The following is a 5,636-nucleotide window of genomic DNA, read 5'->3' as shown; positions in this document are numbered from 1 at the left end:
GGGTCGCTCTGGGAGGGGGGAGGTGCTGGAGGGAGGGGGGAGGCACTGCAGGGGGAGGCCCTGTGGGGGGGGCTGGAGGGAGGAGGTGGTGCAGGGGGGAGGTGCTAGGAGGGAGGAGGTGGTGCAGGGGGGAGGCCCTAGAAGGGGGAGGCGCTGGGAGGGGAAGGCACTGGGAAGGGGGAGGCGCTGCAGGGGGAGGCGCTGGAGGGGGCAGCCCTGGAGAGGTGAGGAAGCCCGGCCCCGCCCACGTCTTCCCCGGGGCGGGGTTCATGTGTGTCGTCTGCTCTGTCCTTTATCATAAAGCAGTGAACTAACATTTTCCCCTGAGTTCTGGGGGCTCTGCCGGCAGATTCAGCCCCCGGAGGGGATCGTGGAAGCCTGATTGCTCTGCGCAGGTGAGGAGGCCGGGTGACCCCCGGGGCTGCCGCTGGGGGACGTGGGAGCAGCCCGGTGTGGCCCGCACTGACCTGGGGGACCTGGGGCACCGCGAGCCGGCGTTGGGTGCTGGGGAGGGCGGGCGCGGGGTGCGGGCCAGGCCGGCCGGGAGCGCCGGGAGCCTGCAGGGGCCCCGCAGATGAGGCCGGCGCGGGGGTGTTCGTGGCGGGGGTGCGCCTCCGGCTGTGGCCACTGGTCTGGGCGAGCCGACCCTGCACACCTGGGCACCGCCGGTGGGGCTGGGGCCGCCTGCACCTGCCCCTGGTGCAGACAGGGTGGCCCTGGGTCCTGCAGCGGGGGCGCCCGGCCTGGCCCTCCGGAGAGTCGGGGCCCAGGTTGGGCTCAGGACGAGGCTGTCGCAGGCTCCGGGCGGATGTCACTTGAATTAGGGAAAACAGCTCGTGGAACAGAGCCTCGGGCGTGGGGCAGCGGGTCTGCTCCCTTCACGCAAGGCGGAGACACGGCGACACCTCACCAGGCGCTCGCGGGTGGTTGCGGGGCTCGGGGCTCTGGCCAACACACCCAGTTCAGGTGCAGCCCCGGTTTGGGGAAACCAAGCGCGGCCAGCGCCGTCCAGTTAGGACACCGGAGAGGCAGAGGCGCCCAGAGCGCCCAGAGCACCCAGGGCCCCCCAGGGTCCCGCCTCCAAGGGTAACTGTTCCCCGTAAGTCGTCCTCTGGCTTTAAGATTTTTTTTCTAGCTTCATAGGCACAGGACCCCACTGTGTGCATGGTCTGTGCCTTCAGATGAAGCGCAGGGCACCCCCCCCCCCCCCGCCACGTCGGCGCCTGCGGCTGGTGCTTCTCGGGGCGGAACTGTCCGTGGGGCCAAGCCTGCGCAGCTGTGCCCACCCCGCTGTGCACGGGCACCGCGTTGTTCCCAGGAGGCCGCGGCCACCGAGGAAACGCCGCGACCCTTCCCGACCGACCGCAGGGCCCAGGACAGGCGTCCAGGTGGCGCCAGCAGAGGCCGCCGGGCAGGTCCCCACAGGGTTCAAGCGGTTGGCGGCCCGCTCGGCAGAGGCGGCTGCAGGTGCTCCCGCTCCTCAGCGCCACCCGGTACCGAAGGGCTCTGTCCCTGCGGTGACCCTGGAGGGTCACTTGGAACCCGGGCCTCAGACGCCAGCCTGACTTCAGGGCTCCCCTTGGGGGTGAGTAGGAGGCAGCCTCTGCCCGAGTGGGTGCGGGAGGAGGGTGTGGGGGGAGGGCGTCCGGAGGAGGGGGTGCGGGAGGAGGGGACGCGGGAGGAGCAGGGGTGGGAGGCGCGGGTGCAGCGCTGGGCCTGTGGGCTCACAGGGGAGATGGGAAATGAAGCCCGAGGAGCCCCGCGCAGCCTCTACTCTGCTTCCTGGGTCCCCAGGGCGCTAAGGCCACGGCTGGGAGGCAGGCAGGCAAAATCGCCCTCGTGGAGCTCCCGCGAGTGAAGACGAGTGAGGGCGTCGCACCCTCTCCTCTCCGTGGGGGCTCCTCCAGCACCGAAGGGCCCAGCCCTGGGGGGAGCTGTGGAAGCACCCCACCGGGCCCTCTCCAGCTCAGCTCCAGGGGTGCGCCTTTATCGACTTGTTTCCTTCTTTTTTTTTTTAGATTGATTGATTGATTGATTGATGATAGACACAGAGAAACAGACCCAGGCAGAGGGAGAAGCAGGCTCCATGCCAGGAGCCCGACGCGGGACTCGATCCGGGGACTCCAGGATCACGCCCTGGGCCGAAGGCAGGCGCCAAACCGCGGAGCCACCCAGGGATCCCCTTGTTTCCTTCTTTTAAAAATTTAATTTAAATTCAGTTAATTACCATATGATGCATCATTGGTTTCAGAGGTAGAACTTAGGGGTCCTTCAGTTGCACACGCGCCTGTGCTCACCCCATCGCGGGCCCTCCCGGAGCCCCTCCCGCAGTCCGCCCGCACCCCTCCCCTCCAGGGACCCTCAGTGTTTCCTAGGCCCAGCGTCTCTTGTGGTTTGTCTCCGTCTCTGTTTTTCTTAGTTTTCCTTCCCTTCCCCTGTGCTCGTCTGTTTTGTTTCTTAAATTCCACGTATGGGCGAGATCACATGAGAACTGTCTCTGACTTACCTCCCTCAACACGATAGCCTGCAGCTCGCCCACATGGCCCACGCGGTGCCATCCCCCCTCCGATGGCGGAGTCCTGCTCCGGGCTCTGCACCCTCGGCTGCTGTATCTACTCTCCCACCGGTTTGTGTTCTGCAAGGGTGATCTGGGCGCTCGTGCCCTGGATGGAGATGCTCTCCGCGGGGTGGGGGGCGGCCGAGGACCGAGTGCTACACGGGGGCCGCGAGGCCCGGGTACAGTTCCAGGCCGAGTGGCCAGCCGGGCGTCACTGAGGTGCGCCCGAGTGAAGGCCTGAAGGACGTGGGCCGGCCTTTGGGAGAAGAGCATCCAGGGCAGGGGAAGCGGCGAGTGCAAGGGCCCTGGGGTGGGTGGGGGGATGTCCCCAGCCTGGTGAAGGAGCAGGGAGGAGGCCGGTGAGGCTGGCAGAGCTGGGGGGGTGGCGGGCGGTGAGGACCCCGCGGAGATGAAGTAGGGCCCGGAGGCGTCCTAAGGACTCGGCTGTGCTTGGAGTGAGAAACAGAAGCCGTGGGAGCTGTTTCGGTGGAGAAGTGGCACCGACTCTCCTTTGAGGGCGTCACCAGCTGCCCTGAGCCGGGTCGGGGTGGGGGGTGCGGAGGGGGCGGGAGGGGAGGCCGGGAGCCGGGGAGGAGATGGGTCGCCAGGGCGGGGCAGTAGGAGCAGCAGAATGTGCTGGTGGCCGGGGTGCGGCTGTGAGCGGGTCCGGGGCTGGGGCCTCCGCTCCTGGGGCCCAGCTGCTTGGTGGCGGCAGGTGTGCTCGGGGCGGCTGTTACGAAATAAAGCTGCCACTTCACATTCGAGGTTTCGTGTGGACATGTCTTGGGTTCCCCGGGGGGCATTCCTGGGCCGGGAGTTGTTGGGTCATAGGGCAACTCTGTGCTTAATATTATCTTGAGGAACTGCCCAGAGGTTTCCCAAAGTGGCTGCAGCATTTTAGGTCCCACCCGCATCGTACAGAGGGTCCGGTCTCCTCCCCTCATCGACACTTGTCATTTCCTTTCTAATTTCAGCCACCAGAGGTGAGAAGCGGCGTCTCGCTGTGGTCTTGACGACGGAAGGCGTGCAGCACCCTCTCATGCACCTGCGGGCCGTCTGAATGCCATTTTTGGAGAAATGTCTGCTCAAATCCTTTGCCCATTTTTGAACCGTTTTTGCCCATTTTTGTCTCTTTATTGCTGGGCTGGGAGTTCTTCGTATATGCTCCATACTAGTCCCTTACCAGATACATGATTTGTGATTCTTTTGTCCCATCTTGTGCTTTCTGCCCCCGCCCCCCCCCCCCCCCCACTTTCTTGACGGTGTCCTTCGAAGCACAAAAGTTTTTAACCTTCATGAAATCCCACTGGTCTTTTTTGTCCCCTGTGGCTTTGCGTCATATCGACAAACCACTACCTCATACAAGGTCGTAAAGACTGGTTCTCATGTTTTCACCCAAGAAATGCCCTATTTTGAGTTCATTTGTCATCATATGGTGCAAGACAGGGGGTTGTCCGGCTTCCTTTTTCTGCATGTTGACGAGACAATTACCCCCCCCCCCTTGGAATCGTCCCCACACCTCGCTGAAATGTTCTTGTGCTTTGCTCCGGGAGGAACGGAGGCGGGTGTGGATGGTGGTGAGCGGGAAGGAGGGAATGACGGGAGCAGCGGCGTCCGGAGGGAGAGGGGTGTCCAGCGGAGGGGCTGGCGCCCGCCAAGGTCAAGGTCAGTGAGTAGGACCAGGAGGGGACATGGGCACAGTGTCCACAGGGACCTGTCTCTCGTGTCCGCACGGAAACGGGCGCCAAGGCAGCACCACCGGGGCCGAGGCCGAGGCCAAGGGCCGGGAGTCCGGGACGAGGTGAGCGGCAGCGGAGGTGGCTGGGGAACCCAGGGTGCTCGCTGGCAACACAGCTGCGCCCGATGAACCGAGTGACCCCGATCCGTGGGGTCACGTGCTGTTCTTTGGCCGCATCAGGGAGGCAGGTGCAGGGGGAGAGAGTGCAGGGACCTGAGGCCTCTGAGGCTCTCTGTGGGGGCAGGAGGACAAGGCCGGGTCCAGTGGCTGCAGCAAGCAGCCCTCTGCTGACGATGGTCAGGGTCAGCCAGGGAGGAGGTCTTTAGCCTGCAGCCGCCAGCCGGTCCCCTCGAGACCGGGGGACAGTGCCACTGCCCCTCCATCTAGTGAGAGAGGGCGGGCAGGGAGTCACCAGTAGGTCCTCGCTGTCCCAGGGCCCCTCGTCCGTCTCAGGGGGCTTGGGCTGCCACAAGGAAGCCCCGGAGACCAGGTACTTAGCCTCTCGGTGGACGTTCGTGGCTCACGGTGTGGAGGCTGGGAGCCCAGGAGAGGCGGACCCTGGGGGGGCTCTGGCCTGCAGCAGCCCTCTTCCCACCTTGGCCTCCCCCTGCTTCTCCCCCCTTCCCCTCCGAGAGGCCCCTCCTCTAAATGCCATCACACTGGGGGTTAGGGCTTCAGAATTTGGCTTCGGGGGACACAGTTCAGTCCACAGCATCATCCCAGCTGCTCTTGACCTCGAGGGAGCCCAGCTGCTGGGCTTGAGACTAGGGACGGGGGGAGGAGGCTCCTACCCTCACAGGGAGAGTCTGTGTCCCCGGCAGCCCAAGTGGAAAAGGACCATCTTCCAGCTTTATATTTTCCCTCCTGTATCTTGCAGAGCGGTGAGGCCCGAGGTGGCGGCCACTGGCCATACGCGGGTGGCACGTGGCTTCAGAATGGAGATGTGCAGGCGTAAAAGCTACACAGCAGGTTCCAAAGCCTCAATATTTTTAAAAAAGGAAAATATCCCAAGAGCCATTCATCTCAATTACACGTTGAGGCGATAATCGCTTGGGGCGCTGGGCGAGACTCTATTATTAAGTGAATTTCACCTGTTTCTTCTTACTCTTTAAAAATGTGGCAAGTAGGAAATCTGAAGTTATGGTTGTGGCTCGCACTTGTGGCTTGTGTCACGTCCTGTTGCAGAGACACCAGAGAGAAGACCCCACATCCCAAAGGGCCCCCGGCTCGACAGGCCCTCCTGCCCGGAAGCCTAGGTGCCTGTGCCACCCGCCTGGGGATGAGCGGGACCCGTTCTCGTGCCAGCGGGGCCAGGCCTCCGAGAGGGAGGGCCTCCAGGCC

The 5,636-nt window shown here is 64.1% G+C and overlaps 1 protein-coding gene and 1 long non-coding RNA gene across 4 annotated transcripts in view; one reads left to right on the top strand and one right to left on the bottom strand.

The window, feature by feature from the left end:
* C1H19orf12 (chromosome 1 C19orf12 homolog) overlaps positions 1-5,636 on the bottom strand; it is a 79,186-nt gene that overhangs the window by 61,648 nt on the left and 11,902 nt on the right. The window lies entirely within an intron of this gene.
* LOC125752876 (uncharacterized) lies at positions 140-4,311 on the top strand. Of its 3 annotated transcripts, XR_007403397.1 has the most exons (4): positions 141-395; positions 1,136-1,585; positions 2,019-2,626; positions 3,532-4,309. It is a non-coding gene; the product is annotated as an uncharacterized LOC125752876 (long non-coding RNA). The 3 variants fall into 3 exon arrangements; XR_007403394.1 differs by lacking the exon at positions 141-395 and having other exon boundaries at positions 549-1,585; positions 3,532-4,311; XR_007403396.1 differs by lacking the exon at positions 3,532-4,309 and having other exon boundaries at positions 140-1,585; positions 2,019-2,231.

Source organism: Canis lupus, chromosome 1 (assembly GCF_003254725.2).
Source record: "Canis lupus dingo isolate Sandy chromosome 1, ASM325472v2, whole genome shotgun sequence".
In the NCBI taxonomy this organism is placed as follows: domain Eukaryota; kingdom Metazoa; phylum Chordata; class Mammalia; order Carnivora; family Canidae; genus Canis; species Canis lupus.
The sequence above is the reverse complement of the archived record's forward strand: the minus strand, read 5'-3'. Positions and strand labels throughout refer to the sequence as shown.